Here is a 20860-nt window from a genome sequence, read left to right as displayed (position 1 = left end):
CAAAAACAAATGAGATGTGTTTTCGCAGCTCTGTATTTCCTCACCCATTCAGACCATTAATGATTGGTGGTGACAGTGTTTGGGGAACTGTTTTTTATAACCTCACACACTTTTAAGAAAGATTAACTATCTCAAAGAGTTTTTACTGGGAATCACATTTAAAATTAATGAACTAATTAGTTAAGAAATGTATTACTTTATTATGGAAAGAGAAACCTTGCACCATAATGATGGTGTGAAATGCATGAAAAGTCCTTTTATTTTATGACATTAGAGGAAGGTGGATTGTTCAGGAACATTTGGACTGCTGTTATTAATTATCTGATTTGAAGATCACCTCACCCCATGAGAAACGTGGATATCAATCAGTATCAGAGAGAAGTGAAAAGAAGAAGAGAGAAAAAGAGAAGAGGGAACATCTTCCTTCTTGTGTTGTTAGATGACCTCGTGCCCTGGTATGTTTAAATTGCTTACTTCCTATAACTCTATAAACTTCTGTTTTCATTTGCCGGATTAGATTGAAGTGTCAACTATATTTGATGAATGGCATTGGTAATATATGTTCCTGTTCATCTTTGCTCTTTCTGCTTTTATTTATATAGAGTCAGTATAATTTATTTCTCCTGAAAAAGCTTTCAGCAAAAAAGATTTTTTAAAGTACAAATACTTCTTAACAGGGCTCTGGGGTTTGTGATGTTCAAATCACTCATCTTTCCTTCTTCTTTCTAGTTTTTTTTTTTCCCTTCCTTCCTTTTCTTTTAAATCTAGTGATTAAAATAGAACATAGAAAAGCTCAATGGTTGTACCTAAGCAGAATAAAAAGTTAGCATTGCAGACAAGGCTTTAGCTTGGTCGATGCATATATCAGCTTAAGCTGCTAATAGCATAATGATATGAAGAATTGTGCAATTATCTGGATAATTTAATTTTAAAATACCAGTCTGCAGCCTTCCCTATTCAAACACGTTTTATTCTCATATAGCAGCCCAAGTACAATATTGCGGATTTATTGTCGTTCTCGCTGACTAGGAGGAACCTGTTTCTTGCTTAGGAGGTTGGGAAGGAACCCCTGGTAATCTTGAGGTTAAATTGGAGTGATGTTAATTGCATACTCAGCTATTCCCTCTGGATTTTTGCTTAGATCAAAATGTTATGTTTAGGTCAATAGGCAAGCTTATCGGTTTCAAAGCTCTCTGAGGGTTAATGGAAAAAAAGGAGAATGATTAAATGGACAGAAATCACAAAGTCAGCCTAGTCAGAATCTGAAAAGTACCTAGCATAGTAGCAGCTAGGAAATGAGATGCAGCAAAAAACTGGGGAAAATGTAATAAACACAAAGCTGGATTTGGAGGAGTCCTTGGTTTGTTTCCTTCCTTCCTCCCTCCCTCTTTCCCTCCCTCCCTTCCTCTGTGCCCCCCTTCCTTCCTTCTTTTCTTTAAAAAAAATATTCTATCCTTATCCGGAACTGCATCTTTCCCTCATTTCTCTCTTCGTTCTTTTTGCCATCTAAGAATTTCTCCTGCTAATTGAAATCCAAGGTTCTTCTATTGTTTACCTAAAGGCTGTTGAAACAAATGAAAAATGTGAAAAATACCCAAGTAAAGTCAGTTGAATCACAGAAATAATGACATGAATATAACTGTATTTCTGCTTCACACATCCATTTGTCTCTGATCCACAGGCATGAGGGTTACTGTGACCGACTGGCCTTGGGTCAGCACAACCTGTGTTCTGAGTGGCCTCAGATCCTGACTTCTCTGGGACTCTGTGAAATGAAAGGGATGATGTACATGCTTTGGAACTCTGGACACATTTGTTCTGACACCAGAGAGTTGAATAAGCTGACTTTAAAATGAAGAGAACACAAGAGTAGCAAATTACAGTCCTGCATGACTGAACACCAGATATAAGCTCATGAATTAAAAAAAAAAATTAGAAATGAGCCAGATTTTATTTCTCAAGTACATGTGGATAAACTGGGATTGATAGTTTCAACAATTTTCATAGTTTTGACAACACAGATGACTTTGGAAGTGAAATCAACATTAGCTAGTATGAAGGAATGTGTTTATGTTTTTTTTTAATGCAAAGATTTCCAAATTATGTGATTAATATGCAAAATAAGTTGGATCAAATTCTACCTTTGCTTATTCTTGTATAATATTCTTTACAGTCAGTTCTTATAATTCCTATTCATTTGGGAAAAGAATATGTTAACGTATGGGCTAACATAAAAATAATTTTAAGACATCCAGAAAATTATATAACCACAAAAGCAATCATTAGAGGTGGCTTAAAAATTATAAATATATGAAAATGTTTATAGGCTTGGCTCTGGAATGAATACTGTCATTTTGTAATAGTAGGTTATTCTATCTAGGTTAGTGAGTCCCCTGAGAAAGAGAACCAGGCATGGTTTTCCTGACATAAGAGAAGCCATTTTCAGCCTAAGTCATTTTGTGATCTAAGCCTAGTCATAATGCTTTCCCTTGAACAGGTCTCAGTAATTAATGATCTTAAGAGAATGTAGGAACAAAGGAAAAGCAGTCAAGAAACAATGGTTCAGTGATATAAAACAGGGTCCTAGTTCCTCCTCAAGGGACATGGATCACAATCTGATACACAGCTTTGTGTTCTGTAGGAACTGAGGACCCTACCCAGGTGGAGGATGGTAATTACTTCCTGAGACCCCAGACTGGTCAGAACCTAAGGAATGGTGATGTTGACCCTTTCTGACTCTCATGACTTCAATCAATTGAAACTTGGACTCTGTCAACATTTGCCCCAATTTTATGCTGAATCCTCCTCTGCTCAAGCCCCTTCATGGATATGAATGTGCCCTTAGCTTAAAACTTCCCTAACTTTGCTGTTCAGGGAGACACTGCTTTGGGAAAGATCCCCAGTGTTCTCCTTACTTGCTGCAAGTAATACATCCATCCTTTTCCTCACCTTTGGCTTGGCTGTGTCTTTTGGCTCAACACCCACCAAGAGGCAAACCCAGACTCTGGGTAACAATATTATGACCCTTATGAAACGCAGAAAGATCCTCTTGGGGGTTTGGGGGGGGGTGCTTTCCATGTTCCCTATATCTTGTTTGTAGAAAATAGGTTTCATTCAGCCTCCTTGATCTTCCCCGAGTTCCAAAGGGCACATTCAAACAGTTGCTGATGAGGGAAGGGAGAGAATGCAGAAACAAGGGAGGAGCAGCCAACAAACAATAGTGCAGCCTTGGGGCAGGGTCCTAGTTCCTCCTCAAGAATAGACATAGGAACTAAGGCCTCCACCCAGCTGGAAGAAGGTAACTTCAGGCTGAGCACAAGATTCCTGGAACACTTCCCGGCTACCTCACCACCAACCAATCAGAAGAGAGTCACAAACTTTGTAGCCCTCACCCCAAATTTTGCCTGTAAAAACTTTCCCCCCAAAACTATCAGGGAGCTTGAGATTTTTAAGTATGAACCACCCATTCTACTTGCTTGGCCCTGCAGTAAACACCTCTGCTCCAAACTCTGACATTTTGGTTTGTTTGTCACTGTGTGTTGGGCACAAGAACTTGTGTTTGGTTACACTTAGATATCTAATACGTGTCTTAAATTCAACAGATTATAAACTGGAACTCTTCATAGTTTATCTCTGCTCACCCTGACCCTAACTGCTTCTGAAATTGGAGGGAAGAGGGCAGGGCACAACCTTTAAAAGAATGACATAGCCATTGAGGATACAACATAAACTGGCTAGAACTAACTAGTTCCAAGATGGCTGAAAATTTGAGTTCCAATAGATCTTAAGCCTCATTATATGCTCATTGTAATACATTAGCATATGCTAAACAACATGCCCACAGTTGTCATGAGAGTTCCAAGGCTGACCATAAATGGCCAAAAACTGGGCAATGGCCCAATTCCTGGAAATCCCTGCCTCCTCCCCAAAATAGTTGGAATAATCTTCCCACTCATTAGCCTATGAAATTACCCAGCCCATTAAAATTAACCACCCAATATTTTGGGGTCTCTAACCTTCTGAGATGGCCACCTCTCAACAAATCTACTGTTGAAGACAAATGAAAACATGCGCAGCAATGCTAAGTATCAGGGAAATGCAAATTAAAACCAGAATGATATATCACCTCACACCTATCAGAATTGTTATTGTCAAAAAGACAAGTAATAAATGTTGGTAAGGATGTGGAGAAAAGGAAAACTAGTTTACTGCTGGTAGGAATGTAATTGGTGCAGCCACTATGGCAAACAGTAGGAAAGTTCCTCAAAAATGGAGAAATAAAACTACCATATAATCCAAAAAATAAAATAAAATAAATCTACTGTTGAGGATGTACCTTTCTCACTAAACCTACTTCTGGCTGTGGTGTGGTTCCTCTCTCAATAAATCTACTTCTTACCAATCACTTTGCCTCTTGCTGAATTCATCCTGTGAGGAGACATAAAGAACCGGAGCTTCATTAAGTCCTGAGACCAGGTGTGTGATTTCAGTTAAAAGACAATGGGTTCGAGTCCCAATCTGAGTTTTGGGTGAGTAAAATTCTCAGCCCATGGGTTCGAGTCCCATCTGAGGTGTGCAGTTTCACTTCTGTGGCAGTTTCCCACACTTTACTCTTTCAGTTTTTCATGATTTTGAAACTGAGAAGGACCCTGAGGGTCTCCTGGGCACAGAAGCCTTTCTGTGTCCCCTGTTTCTTGTTTGTAGGGAATAGGCTTCAGCCTCCATGACCTCACCTGAGTTCCAAAGGACAGGTTCAAATAGTTGCTAATCAGGGAAGGAAGGGGATGCAGTGACAAGGGAAGAGGAGTCAAGAAACAATAGTGTAGCCTTGGGATGGGATCTTGGTTCTGCCTCAAGGGATACACATAACAATATCTCTGAGATCTTCTGCAAAACTGAAACCCCCAACAAATGGAAGATGTTAACTACTTGATGAAGAATTCTACATTCCAGAGAGAGGGTCACAGTTAGGTAACTTGAGGCCAGATTAAAGGAATGCAGGCTCTGCACACACCCTGATTCTTATCAGCAACCCCCACCCATGCACCATTGCTATAAAGCTCCTCATCAAATCCTCCCAGGTTGGGACACACAGTTTTGAGGGGCATGAGCCTGCTGTGTCCCCCTTTGCTTGGCAAAGCAATAAAGCTGTTCTTTTCTACTTCACCAAAAACTCTGTCTCCAAGATTTGATTTGGTGCCAGTGCACAGAAGTTGAGTTTCAGCATTATTTTTAGTTGTTCAGACCAAAATCTTCAGTCTTCCTTGACCCTCTTTCCCCCCACATCCCATGTCCAATCTTACAGCAAGCACTATCCATTCAAACCCTCAAAATATGCCTCAAGCCTGACCACTCCTCACCATCTCCATCATCACAGTTCCTAACTCCTCTTCCTGCTCCCACCCTTGCTCAAAAAATCTCTTTTCAACAGAATGGCCAGAATTCTTTAAAAATATGTCAGTCAGAAAGAGAAAAACAAATATCATGTATTAACACATATATACAGAATATAGAAAAATGGTACAGATCAACCAGTTTGCAAGACAGAAATAGAGACATAGATGTAGATAAACATATGGACATGAAGTAGGGAAAGCAGTGGCGGGGGGAGGTTGGGGTGGGATGAATTGGGAGATTGGGATTTTCATATCTACATTACTAACAAAAAAAAATCAAATTGTACACTTTAAATATATGCAATTTATTGTATGTCAATTATATTTCAATAAAAGTTCTAAAAAAATTGAATTAAAAAATAAAGGAAAACACAAACAGAGGGAAAACAAATCAGGAAATTGATATATGAACAAAATGAAAAAAAAAGTCAGAGCATAGTTCTCTTCTGCTCAAAACCCTGCAATGGCTCCCTTGTCACTCAGACAACAGACAAAAGCTTTACAGTGCCCCACAAGGTAGGCTCCCATTACTTCTTTGGACTCACTTTCTGTTACTCTCCCTTTGTTCATTGTTTTGGAGTCACCTAGATGTTTTGCTGTTCCCTTTTCCTGGAAGTTCTTCTTTCAAATATCCTCATAGTTTACTCTATTATCTCCTTTAGATCTTTGCTCAAAAGTCCACTTATCAATAAAGCCTTTCTTAATCACCATATTTACAATTGCATACAGTTGTATAACCTCCTGTCACTCTGTATCTTCCTTTCCTATTTATTTTTCTTTATAGGATGTATTACTATATGTACTATACATATATACATAAATATACCCACATATATACATAAATATACGCACATATATATACATAAATATACATACATATACATATGTATACTATATAAAACAGATAATAATGTTATGGTAGATAGTAATACTATATTGTTGGGCTGCACCCTGCAGGCCCACAGGCCGGTGCTTGCCCAGTTCCAAGACCAAAGAAAGAGCCTGGAGGCAGTGACAGAGACATCAATGGTTTAATGGATAGAGGGATTTTACATGTCTGAAGCAAGGTCTTGGAGCGACACCCTACCGTATGAGGTGGACGATGGGCAGGCTTTGTTCCCAAGGGGAGGGGGAGATTGCCAGTTATAGGGGGAACTGATGTCAGGTTGGCTCATTGGTTACCAGGGAAACCAGCAAAGGGACACTGCCCTCACCACCCCTTCGATAAGAACATTCACTAGCTGGGGCCTAGAGCAAGTACACAGGAAGGTTGGTCATGTGAGTTGGGTGTAGGGGAAGCAGGCATTGGTCAAGCAGGGGATGTACAGAGAACAAGAGAGCAGCCATCTTGAGTGGCCTGACCATACATATGTGTGCATATATATTACCAACATACCACATTGTATATTTAATGCTTTTGAGTGTGTGTGTATATGTATGTGTATAATTTGTTTATTGCATGTCTGTCTCTACCAGAATGTCATCTCTGTGAGGGCAGAGATATTTGGATGTGCTACTTGCTGCTGAATCCCAGCACCTGGAATGCTACCTGGCACATAGTAGGAGCTCAATAAATTATTGTTAAATGAATGACAAAATAAATGAACTAATCAATGACATGATATAACTTATTTATTTCTTGAAGTATATCATATATGAGACCATACCAAGCCTCTTTTTATTAGGCTGAACACTGAAATTGCTGATATTCTGTTTTTGACCTACCCAAATAGCTATTTCATATGGTTCAACTATATGTCTATATCTCCCTTCTGTTTCTTGTCTGTCGCCTCCTTCCATCATCTCACATCTTGTGTCATCTCTGGTTTGTATTCCTCATACCAGCCCAACACTTCTCTGTTCTGCCATCACAGTGAAGAACTGGCATGGTCAGTGTATTTCCTGATACTCTCTTCCAATGCTTTACTCATAGCCTTTGTGAGATCTTTCCCACAGCAGCCGCACATGGTAACTAAGCAGTAAAAATATTGTGGGAGTCAGATGTATATGGAGATGAAGACCCTTATCTCTACTATTAATCTCTCTTGCATATTCCTGGAGACTCAGAACCAGTGTTTAAATTGGCCAAACTGTATAGCCAGCTAACCAGCACAATGTTACTGCTTTCTTCTACATACCTTTGGTGAACTGGTCTTGTGTACCAGGTGATCCAAGCAGTTGTGGTACAGTCCTTTCAAATGCAATAATCACAAAGAGGACAGGCCAAATTAAAAAAAAAAAGGTGCAGCCAGACTGTGACTAATAATAGGGCCTTGCTTTGGCCTGGTGGAAAATTGGAGAAGGGCTTGGCCATGGGGCAGGGCTGGAGTACTGAGAAGTGGGGATTCCACAGAAGCCTAATGGGTCTGCATTACCCAGTCAGAGAAAGACAATTTCTTGCCTGCCTCTGGGCAATGGGGTGAGCCACTGAGTTCTGGGCTGATTTTGTCTAGCTGGGGGTGGGGGTGGGGGCGGGAGGGTTGGGGGGAAGTTGTGGGGAGGACAGGGACATAAATGGAAAAGGTAGAAGGGCTGACAGGTTGGCCTTCCCTCTCTCCTTGACCCTGGAGAGGGATGCCAGTTCCTGGTGTGGGACATATATTTTGTGCCCAATCTGGGCCCAGCTGTGTTGCCCCCTCGTAAACTGTGGGCTTTGTGAGCTTTGTTTCCCCACAGATGACAAATACATAAAAGCCCTAATACATTTTTGCCCCAAAGCTGCACCTGCATAGACGAGGCCTTCTCACAACTCCTTTATGCCATTTTGAGAAAATGAATATGTGGAAATCTCCTGGAAGGAGGATAGAAAGAGAACCATGTTCTCTGCTGATAATGTAGATAATCTTTTTCTGACTAATAGGTCACTGGGGACAGATTGAGAGAATTTATGCAAAAAGATCTTTTTGTTTTGTTTGGTTTTTAAAACCTTTTTATACAAGATTCATAAGAAGTTGGAAAAAAGTTTCTGTGTGTCCTCCACCCAGCTTTCCCCAGCAATAGCCTCTTTCATAACCATAATATATTATAAAAATCAAGAAGCTGACACTGATACACTACTATTAACAGAAAGAAGGATCTCATTTTACAAGGACGAAGGAAGAGCTTCCATCACAGATTACACTTGCTTTTGCCTAGGGTAAAACAAAGGAGCTCTGAGCTGCAGGCTCTTTTCTGCATTTTCCTCTCTTACTAAATTATTAATAGTTGGATGGTTGGAAGGCGAGCTAGCAAATGTGCTTAAACCCAATCATGGCATCCCCTTTTGCTTCTACTTGGGTGTTCTCGTTTGGTTGGATCTTTGTTGATCTCCAAGATACGTGACTTTCAAGTCAATGCTCACTATCAAACCACCAAGTCCCAGGCTCAGAATTGTGTCACACCAGCCACAGCAACAATCTTTCGTGGGCTGATGGTTAGTAAAGGACAGGCTGTGCTCTACTAATGGAGCTTCTGTTGCTCTGAATCAGCCCTAGCTATTTCTAGGGCATCACACAGCTTCGTCATTTCCTTTCTCCTAGCCACCCATCTAGGCTTTATGATTGCAGTCTATACAACCCACAAATTTGATTTCCATGTGAATTGGCTATAGATAGAGGTGGGTGATGAAATTGTGCTTTCAGTATGGGTTAGACTCAGGCAGTATATATCCTCTGGTCTTCTGCACATATTTTTAATATTTAATACTTTCATATATATTTCAGCCCCTGGAGTTCAAAAGCTTTCTTGCACCAGCTGTTTTGAACAACTCTTCCAGGACTTCATGAAGATTAAGCAATGTCTTCCCTGGTGGCGCAGTGGTTAATAATCTGCCTGCCAATGCAGGGGACATGAGTGTGATCCCTGGTCCAGGAAGATCCCACACACCATGGAGCAACTAAGCCCATGTGCCACAACTACTGAAGCCTGCACACCTAGATTCTGTGCTCCACAACAAGAGAAGCCACTGCAATGAGAAGCCCGCACACCACAATGAAGAGTAGTCCCCTGCTCGCTTTCTCTAAAGCTCACGTGCAGCAACAAAGACCCAACATAGCCAAAAAAAAAAAAGACTCAAGGGGGCTACTTATAGAAGTGGCACCTTTTATTCATGATAGAAATATCTTGGATTCAGGTAAAGGACTTGTACAAAAGTAAGACAATTATTTCACTTGGTGTCACAGTATCATGGGTCCCTTCACTGTGGTTTGTCCTGTTTATGTTATGTGGACTGAGGCTTGGATCACCTTTCTAAATCCACATTTAATTGTCAATGTTGTTGAAAAAAATTGATGACACTAAAGAATGGTAAGGCAGACCTGATTCCGGGGGACCATAGTGATAGACCCAGGGACCACTGCAATGGGTACTTGCCTCGTGGGGGAGAGAGATCGGCTCAACTCCAAATTCAACAACAAAAAGTGGGAATTTAGAATCAAGATGTGGAGTGTGGGTCAGTAGGAGAGAAATTGCTATGAGGAAACATCAGGAGTAAAGGGGATTTTTGGCTAAACCAACGTAACAGGATTCTTGCTGAAGGTGTGTCAGGGTGATCAGACATCGCCTGAGAGGTGGTGGAGGATGAGATTAGATATTGAGGCTGATCAGATAAGGAGAACAAGGGATTCTGGCTGAACTTGGACTTAGCAGGATTCTTGCTAAAACTGGACATCACAGAGATGAACAGAGACGTCTAAAAGTTGAGACCTAGTTGAAATAGAGCTCAGAGGAGCCTGATGAGAGTTTGGTCAAGAAGAAAATCTTTGTCAATTTTTGAGGGATGAAAAGATGCTTATTATTGTTAAACAGGTAAGATTTGTTGGCAGGACACTTAAAACTTCTCTTTATCTGACAAATTTTTTTGTGAAAATGGAAGAGACGAGATCCTTGTTTCCTGGCAAACTGAAAGAGGGAGACAATTCACTTTACCTTCAAACGGAGCTTCCTACGAGCACTGTAGTAATTAGAGTAGAAATTGCAGGCATTTTCCCCAGAATATTATCTTCTGAGACTAGGACATTCAGTAGGAACCAAGGTTTCATACTGACGTGATTGCTGAGAGACAGCCTCATGCATATGTGGGGACCTGGGAATGACCTCTCTTATCAATGTGAGGCGAACGATTTTTGCAGGAGTGGATAACCTGGAAGAACTGCAGGTGAATGCATTGGTTTTTCAATCAGAGCAGGATACAAACTAAGTGTATCTCTAGCAGTTTAGTGAAGAATATACATGAGAATTAGAAAAACAAAAGAATATATAAGAGAAAGTATGTGAAAGCTACATAGACAGTTAAAGGATAATCTGATGACCATGTGAAAAAAGTAGTCAACTTTGTGAACTTTAACATTTTTGGGAAAAGATGTAAAAGGGGGAAAATGTTTTCCGTTTCTTGGGGTTAATCCCAGACCTGCATCTGTGACAATGACTAATGCTTCATGTGGTTTTGCTTTTGGTTTTAGCCTCCCCTACTTGCCCCGCCTGCTCCACTCTCAGAAGACAACCTTGCCTTCCAATTAATCAAGAAAATTGAGGTCATTGAGCATGACCTTTCTTAAATCCTGACCTGCTATCTATAGACTATTTGCATTCACACCTGCACGCAGTTCCTTTCAGACTTTCTCAGAGGAATCTCATTTTTTAAGGCCAAACCCACCACCTTCTACCTCTTTCAGGACCTTGTTCCATCTTGATATGCCCTTCCTAGAATTCAAAACCTGTGCAAAAATTTCTATGCTAAACTCAAGATTCTGGGAGAAATTTTTTTCTGTCTATTTTGGTTAGCATTTTCCCATCTATTAGTCTACACTAGATTGATGTTTAAGTTCTCTTTCTTAGGGCCAAAGATACAACCAGAGTGGCTGAAATGCATACGAATGTTCACAATTGCACTGATAACTTCTTTTTGAAACATTTTTATAAAATGCACAAATTTGTACCTATGGAGAAAGCAATTAGAAACAATCTTTTCTACATTTGAAAAGCAAAACTCAACTCCAATCCCCTATTGACTTGGGAGGCAATTTTATCTTATTTAAATACCTGGTTTTTATAATGGGGCACATATACTCTTATCTGCTGGTATTTTGATAATTCATAGCAATTACATTGGACTAATTTCTCTTTGAAGCATTTTTTAATGTGCAGCTTTCCTCTTTTATGCCACAAATATGGTTATTAATAAAAATATAACATTTAATTGAAAAATTCTGTAGGAAAAAAAAAGTGAGCTTGTTATTTTCTTTGATATCATGTTAAGTCTACACCAGATAGGCTTATACTGTTTTTGGCCATAAGTTCTTTTCCCCTTTTCCATATTATTTGACTGAGGCATACTGGCAATATGACCATTAGTGACAAATAATAATACTAGTGACAACAAAATTAATAGCAATGTAGTGTTTCTCAAGTTACAGAGTGCATCTCGACATAATCTCAGGCTGTGCTTTCTTTTCTTTTTTTAAAAAAAAATTTGTTTATATTTATTTATTTATTTAGGCTGCATTGGGTCTTAGTTGTTGCACGGGCTTTTTCCTGTTGCAGTGCACGGGCTTCTCATTGGAGTAGCTTCTCTTGTTGCAGAGCATGGGCTCCAGACATGCAGGCTTCAGTAGTTGTGGCTCGAGGGCTCTAGAGCACAGGCTCAGTAGTTGCGGCACACAGGCCCTGTTGCTCTGAGACATGTGGTACCTTCCCGGACCAGGGATCGAACCAGTGTCCTCTGCAATGGCAGGTGGATTCTTAACCACTGTGCCACGAGGGAGGTCCCTCACATCATCCTTTCAATGACAAATGACATTCACTTATGCAGGTGTTGTTAGCTCCTCTCCACAGATAGGAAAACTGAGACTTAGGAGTATCAGGGATACAGCTGGAAACAGACAAGGTTGTATGTAAGACCCTATCATTTGACATTTAAAACAGTAATTATAGAAAAAATACTTGGCTTGACACCAACGTTTATACATAAATATAAATAAATATTTTTGAAGGGGTTGAGAGGTGGTAGAACAGTTTCTGGTACAATTCAAGTGGTTAAATATGCTCCTCAATTTTCACATTTGTTTATAAATGTGATATGTGATAGTAAATGATTTATAATGGAATTTTTATTAGTTATTTTCTTCCCAATATTTACTTTGTGCTATTTTTTCATATTTTCCCAAATACAGAGTCAGTGTTTGGGAAAGGCTCTAAGTTTTTCTGTTTTAGTTCCTGTTAACTGCAACTGCATGAAATTTCTAGAACAGAAATTCTGGCCCCAGTATATCCCTGATTGTCAGTGACTAATTTTCTATTTTTCAGTTGCAATGAGACTGTAGTTTTCCAAAATTGTTTTTTCTGAGAATTATATTCTGAACCACAGCACCTATTCACCTTTCCTATCTACACATTTGGACACGAAGCCTAAAAATTCATTTATGTTTTTGATAATGCTACTGCTTTTTGCACCTCATTCTGGCTTCTCTCACTCACCCTTACTGCCTCCTTCAGTGAGCTTGTATTCCATCATCTTACGTTTTCATAATATTTGCGAGCAGACCCTTCATTCAATTCTCAGCTTTCGCTTTCTTTCTCATTGTGCAATGTCTTTAAGTTCAGGCTGTAAACTTTGTCATCCTCTCTCCCAATTCTGTATCTTGTGCCTCTGATACTCGTTATTCTTATCTCTGATTACTTCCCTCAGGTCCTATTCACTCACAGTGGCCCCTTTCTACTCCCGGGCACCTACTGTTAGATCATTCACAGAACCCTGGGATAGCGAGTAATTGCTTCCTGAACACTTCCATTTCCTTTTCCCATTTGCTCTCTTATCCTTCTGTATTGTACTCAACATGGTCTACAGTTTTTCAAATTGCTTTTCTCCTTTTTTCAGATTAACTTACCCTAACCATTAAAATTATTTGAAATAACTGTATCATACCATCTCTATAACTCAGACCCAACATTGGGGCTTTTATAGTCCTCTTTTTGTATTTAAGAATGGCTCTACATCTTTTATTCTGATACAGTTCTTTGTTTTGTGTGTTACAAATATTTAAAACTAACTTACTCAGATTTTTTTTTTGACAAGAGACCAAAGACTGAAAATTTCCTTTGCATTACTCTCTGAAAATGAGCTACATGAAGCAAAACTCTACTGTAAATAAGATGGACAGAGGGAAAAGGGGGGAGGAATAAATTAGGAGTTTGTGATTGACAGATACACACTACTGTATATAAAATAGATAAACAATAAGGACCTACTGTATAGCACAGGGAACTATAATATTTTGTAATAACCTATAATGGAAAAGAATATGAAAAAGAATATAGATATTATATATTCTTATAATATCATATATATATGTATATCTGAATCATTTTGCTGTGTATCTGAAATTAACACAAGATTGTAAATCAACTATATCTCAAAAAAAAAAAGATTGAGGGAGCATATTTCAATTCCTTGAATTACACTATACATTTGATAATAATTATGGGATTTAATAAAATATAAGGGAGTTATCTATTGTCTACCACAAAAATCAAATTAAGACTTTTACTACATAATTGATTCAATAATATAAATTTAGAAAACGTATCTACTATTTATATTTCACTTATTTAAAAATAGCTTCTCCTAAGCTCGCTTTAGAGAGGCTTTGCTTTTGTTTGACTATGTCTTTCTATGGAGGATTTTTGTTCATAATATACTTGTATTGGGCTCACTTTTCTTCTGTTTCCTGATGTTATCACATGTTCGCTTACATCAAATTCTAACTGTCCAATGCCTCCTGTCCATATTTTTCTGAGCTATAATTTAAATTTCAGTGGCTTTGAGTTTTCATTCCTTAACTTATTTTTCTGGAAGGTTTTCTTTTTTAGGGAGATGAAATTCATACAACATAACATTAATAATTTTAAAGTGAACATTTCAGTGACATTTAGAACACATACAATATTGTGAAGCCGCCTCCTCTATCTAGTTCCGAAATATTTTTCTCACATTGTACCCATTAAGCAGCTGCTCCCTACTCCCAGCCCCTGGCAACCACCCTTCTGCATCTGTCTTTGTGGATTTCCCTCTTCTGGATATTTCACATAAATGGAATCATACAATATGTGACCTTTTGTGTCTAGTTTCTTTCTCTTTGCATAATGCTTTCAGGGTTCATCCATGCCATAGCATGTATCAGTACTTCATTCCTTTTTATGGCTGGATAACATTCCATTGTATTTATATACCACAATTTGTTTATGCATTCATCAGTGATGGACATTTAAGCTGTTTCCACCTTTTTGCTATTAGGAATAGTGCTGATACGGACATGCATGTACACGTATTTGTTGGAGCACTTGTTTTCAGTTCTTTTAGGTATACTCTGAGGAGTGGATTCCTATGTGACATGGTAATTCTATGTTTAACTTTTTGAGAAGCTGCCAAACTTTTTGAGAAGCTGTATTCCTCTTGACCTTTTTAAGGTTCTATTCAACATTAAAAACTAAAGTTTTAGACACTATGTCCCTGAAAGTCAGTATCCTTTGAATTGCATTCAGATTTTTGGAATCAGACTCATTGTTTGATTAATTATATCTGTTCCTTTGAGTGATTCAAGCTTCCAGAAAGACATCTTTACATTAAATATGATTCTATAATAGAATTTTCCCTGGTATGTTGGGCATTGGTGAAGAGGAAGTAACTGATGATTCTGGTCATTAAAATGCAAATTAAAACCACCTAAATGCAAATTAAAACCACAATGACATATCACTTCACATCTGCCAGAATGGCTATCATCAAAAAAACACAAATAACAAATGTTGGCAATGATGCGCACACTGTTGGTGGGAATGTAAATTTGTGCAGCCACTGCATAAAACAGTATGGCTGTTTCTCAAAAAACTAAAAACAGAATTACCATAAGACCCAGCAATTCCACTCCTTGGGTATATGTCTGAAAAAAATGAAAACACTAATTCAAAAAGATACATCTACTCCAATGTTCATAGCAGCATTATTTGCAATAGCCAAGACGTGGAAGCAACCGAAGTGTCCATCAACAGATGAATGAATGAAGAAGATGTGGTGTACACACACACACACATACATACACACACACACACACATACACACACACACACACACACACACACACAGTGGAATACTACTCAGCCATAAAAAAGAATGAAATTTTGCCATTTGAAACAACATGGATGGATTTGGAGGGTATTATGCTAAGTGAAACAGACAGAGAAAGACAAATACTGTATGTTATCACATATGTAGAATCTAAAAAATACAACAAACTAGTGAAAATAGCAAAAAAGAAACAGACTCACAGATATAGAGAACAAATTGCTAGTTACCAGTGGGAAGAGAGGAGGGGGGAGGGCCAACATAGGGGTAGGGGAGTAACTACAAACTACTATGTATAAAATAAGCTACAAGGATACACTGTACAGAACAGAGAATATAGCCAATATTTTATATCTATAAATTAAAAAATTGTGAATCACTGTGTTGTAACCTGATACTTACATAGTGTTGTACATCAACTATACCTCAATTTAAAAAAAGAAAAGAAGAATGCCTAACATCTATGTGGGTCACCACAAAACTCACTCAGTTGCATTGTCTGTGATGCAGAAAGACTCTACAATCTTTAAAAGTCATTAGTTTCAGGTAACTTTTTATTTTAATCATCAACAACAAATCTTCAATTTATTTGAAGCAATTTGGTTTCAAAAACTTTAAGTTACAGCAGTCACAGAAAAAAAAAAAACAGAGAACAGTCAGAAACAATAAAAGAATAATCAGGAGTATTGCATTTTTTGTTTGTTCTTAACACTGTCATGGCTTTATTCAAAACACAGCTGCACAAAAGTATTAACTTCAAAGTTTTTTAAGGAGGGTTTTCAGGAATTTAACACAGCATATATATACTGCTATACAAAGAGCATTAAAATAGGACTGAAAACTTCTACAAGATATAAAACCCACCCTTACTTATTTGCATGAAAACACCACCCACAAATCTAGTTTTAAAAAGTTATTTGGAGCCTGCCGCTGGAAGCAGGATCTTGAGTCTGCTCCCCGCGTTGATAGCATCTCTTTGGTTCTTTCCTACAGAGCCTCTGATTCTCAGAAGTCCAGAGAGCTCAAGATGGACCAGGGACATATCCAAGGGCTTCAGTGAGTTCTTACATAGAAGACATTGCAGGAAAACATACTCCTCTAAGTGGCTTTCTTGAGGAGAAAAGATGGCGGCGAAGTAGAAGGACGTGGAATGCATCCCTCTCCACAGATGCATTGGGAATGCACCAAAAGACGCAATAATTCCCACAGAGAACCAACTGAACACCAGCAGATGGCCTCGGATACCAGAAAGGACTGCAAGAATCCCAACATAACTGGTAGGGAGGCATCTATGATGACTCAAAGAGGGTGAAGCGGCTGAGCTGTGGCAGACGGGAGGGATTGAGAAACACACGGAGAGTCCACACCACAGCTCAGCATTCTCGGACTGAGACGTCGATTCACAGATGAACAGAGGGTCCAGGAGCGGGAGCGTGGGAACCAGAGAGCTGGTTCAGGGTGAGAAAAATTGTTGCCAGTAAGGTGACGGACCAAGAGGACAGGAGGGAAGAGGTCCGTGGCAAGGAGTGCCTGCCCCTGAGAGCGGCCCAGCCATGATGGTGGCTGGATGCTGTGGGCTCATGAGAGGTGGGGGGAGGAGCTGTGGGCATAGCCTCTCTCTCTCTTTCAGCGCCTCTGCAACAGGCAGTGGAGGGACCCCTGTGGGCCACCTAAGGCGCTCAGGGATAACAGGGACCCTCAGGCACTCTGGTGGGGCTGGATTAAAACCCCTTGGAATGCTGGCAGCAGGGAGGCTGCCAAGAAAAAACAAAAACAAAAACAAACCCCGAGAGAGGCCCAACTCTGAGACTTTTGGTTTACACCTGAGCCACCGGCATTCCTCTGCAACAGGCACCTCTAAGCCCAACTGAAACAACAGTGCACCACTGCTCACTCACTCCCAGGGGAAGGAGCCTCTATTGTACCCTCTCCCTCCCCACACACCAACGCTTACAGAGCAACAATAAAGGAAGCTCTGTTGGTCACAGAATAATCCAAAAAACCCAAGGCGAGTAGAAGGACACTTATAGCTGAGACTCTAAGGAAACAGAAATATTACTATCAAGTCTATTGAACTGGTCCATTCTGGGATCAGTTCTGGATTTTTTTTCTTTCCTTTATTAATTATGATCTTAGTCCTAAGGGATCTACAAGTTTTATAATATATTTTTTTAATTCTATTTTTATTTTTTTTGGCTTTTTATATACTTCTATTTCTACCTAAGTTTTTGGTAGTACGGGCAATATATCTCTCATACCTTCCTTTCATCTCTATCTTTTATACATTTCTATTCCTTTCTTTTTATTTGCATATTTCCAGTCACACTATGCTCTTCTGTTCCCCTGTCTTCCAGCCATTTCAAGTTTATTTTATCTTAACATACTTATAAGCAACACTATTAATCTGCTCAGACTCCTTGCTCTATTCTCCAGGTAACACACCACCTTGGTATTTAATATTAGGTTTTTGTCTTTATCTTAGTTCTTAGTACAATTGTCTAATTTCATTCTGAGAATCTCCATTCTGTCTGGTGGTACTCTAGCTCTTTTTTATATTTGATCCTAGCTTACAAAATCTCCCTGGATTAGTGTTTGTATGTGTAAGGTGTTATTTGTCTGTTTGTGCTTTTGTTTCTGTTTTGTTCTGTTTTGGTTTTGAATTTCTGTTGGGTTTCTCTTTGAATATCTGATAGCATACTGGAGTTCTTCTGTCAGGTCTTTCCAGAGCCTTATGTCCTAATGGATTCAGTAATTGTGTGTCTTATACATGTATGTGTTTCCCAGACTTAGTATTTGTTTAACCCAACACTCAGACATTAGTCTGGGGCTTAGACAGTCTTCTATAAACCCCTCTATCGCCAGGACAAGCAACCCCAAAAGTTTGGACAACCATGAGGAAACAAAGAAACACCATGCAGGCAAAGTAGCGGGAAAAAAACCCACAAGACCAAATAAATGAAGAGGAAATAGGAAAAATGCCTGAAAAAGAATTCAGAGTAATGATAGTAAAAATGATACAAAATCTCAATAATAAAATAGAGAAAGTACAAGAAACTTCATAAGAACTCAGAAAAACAAACAGCAAAGGATAACAAAATAACTGAAATTAAAAATACTCTAGATGCTATAACCAGCAGAATGACTGAGGCAGAAGAACAAATAAGTAAGTAGGAAGATAGAATGGGGGAAACAAATGCCACAGAGCAGGAAAAAGAAAAAAGAATAAAAAGAATAGAAGACAGTCTCAGAGACCTCAGTGATAACATTAAGCATACCAACATTCGAATTATAGGCATCCCAGAAGAAGAAGAAAACAAGAAAGGGTCTGAGAAAATATTTGAAGAGGTTATAGTGGAAAACTTCCCCAACATGAGAAAGGAAATAATTCACCAAGTCCAAGAAGCACAGAGAGTCCCATACAGAATAAACCCAAGGAGAAATACACCAAGGCACATATTAATCAAACTAATGACAATTAAACACAAAGAAAAAATATTAAAAGCAGCAAGAGAAAAGCAACAAATAACATAAGGGAAAACCCATAAGGATAACAGCTGACCTTTCTACAGAAACTCTGCAGGCCAGAAGGGAATGGCAGGATATACTGAAAGTCCTGAAGGAGAGAAACCTCCAGCCAAGAATACTCTACCCAGCAAGAATCTCATTCAGATTTGAGGGAGAAATCAAAAGCTTTCCAGACAAGCAAAAGTTAAGAGAATTCAGCACCACCAAACCAGCCTTACAACAAGTGCTAAAGGAACTTCTCTAAGTAGGAAACACAAGAAAAGGAAAACACCTACAAATACAAACCCAAAACAATTAAGAAAATGGTAACTGGAACTCACATGTCAATAATCGCCTTAAATGTAAATGGATTAAATGCTGCAACCAAAAGACACAGACTGGCTGAATGGGTACAAAAACAAGACCCTTCTTTATGCTGCCTACAAGAAACCCACTTCAGACCAAGGGACACATATAGACTGAAAGGAAAGGGATGGGAAAAGATATTTCATGCAAATGGAAGTCAAAAGAAAGCTGGAGTAGCAATACTCATATCAGACAAATTAGACTTTAAAGACTATTACAAGAGACAAGGAAGGACACTACATAATGATCAAGGGATCCATCCAAGAACATATCACAATTGTGAATATCTATGCACCCAACATAGGAGCACCTCAATACATAAGGCAAATGCTAACAGCCATAAAAGGGGAAATTGACAGTAACACAATAATAGTGGGAGACTTGAACACCCCACTTACATCAATGGACAGATCATCCAAACAGAAAATAAATAAAGACACACAAGCTTTAAATGACACATTAGACCATCTCGACCTAATTGATATTTATAGGACATTCCATCCAAAAAACGACAGACTACACTTTCTTCTCAAGTGCACACGGAACATTTTCCAGGATAGATCACATCTTGGCTCACAAATCAAACCTCAGCAAATTCAAGAAAATTGAAATCATATCAAGCATCTTCTCAGACCACAATGCTATGAGACTAGATATCAATTACAGGAAAAAAACTGCAAAAAATACAAACACATGGAAGCTAAGCAATTCACTATTAAACAACCAAGAAATCATTAAAGAATTCAAAGAGGAAATCAAAAAATATCTAGAAACAAACGACAATGAAAACACAACAACCCAAAACCTATGGGATGCAGCAAAAGCAGTTCTAAGAGGCAAGTTTATAGCAATACAGTCCTACCTTAAGAAACAAGAAAATGATCGAATAAACAACCTAACCTTACACCTCAAACAATTAGAGAAAGAGGAACAAAGAACCCCCAAAGTGAGCAGAAGGAAAGAAATCATAAAGATCAGAGCAGAAATAAATGAAAAAGAAAGGAAGGAAGCAATAGCAAAAATTAATAAAACTAAAAGCTGGTTCTTTGAGAAGATTAACAAAATTGATAAATCATTAGCTAGACTCATCAAGAAAAAAAGGGAGAAGATGCAAATCAACAGAATTAGAAATGAAAAAGGAGAAGTAACAACGGACACCACAGAAATACAAAAGACCGTGAGAGAATATTACAAGCAACTATATGCCAATAAATTGGATAACCTGGAAGAAATGGATAAATTCTTAGAAAAATACAATCTTCCAAGACTGAACCAGGAAGAAATAGAAACTATGAACAGACCAATTACAAATATGGAAATTGAGGCAGTGATTAAAAATCTCCCAACACACAAAAGCCCTGGGCCAGATGGATTCACAGGCAAATTCTATCAAAGATTTAGAGAAGAGCTAACAGCTATCCTTCTCAAACTCTTCCAAAATATTGCAGAAGGAGGAACACTCCCAAACGCATTCTATGAGGCCACCGTCACCCTGATA

This window comes from Hippopotamus amphibius, chromosome 14 (assembly GCF_030028045.1).
Source record: "Hippopotamus amphibius kiboko isolate mHipAmp2 chromosome 14, mHipAmp2.hap2, whole genome shotgun sequence".
NCBI classification, from domain to species: Eukaryota; Metazoa; Chordata; class Mammalia; order Artiodactyla; family Hippopotamidae; genus Hippopotamus; species Hippopotamus amphibius.
This window is presented reverse-complemented; position numbering follows the sequence as displayed.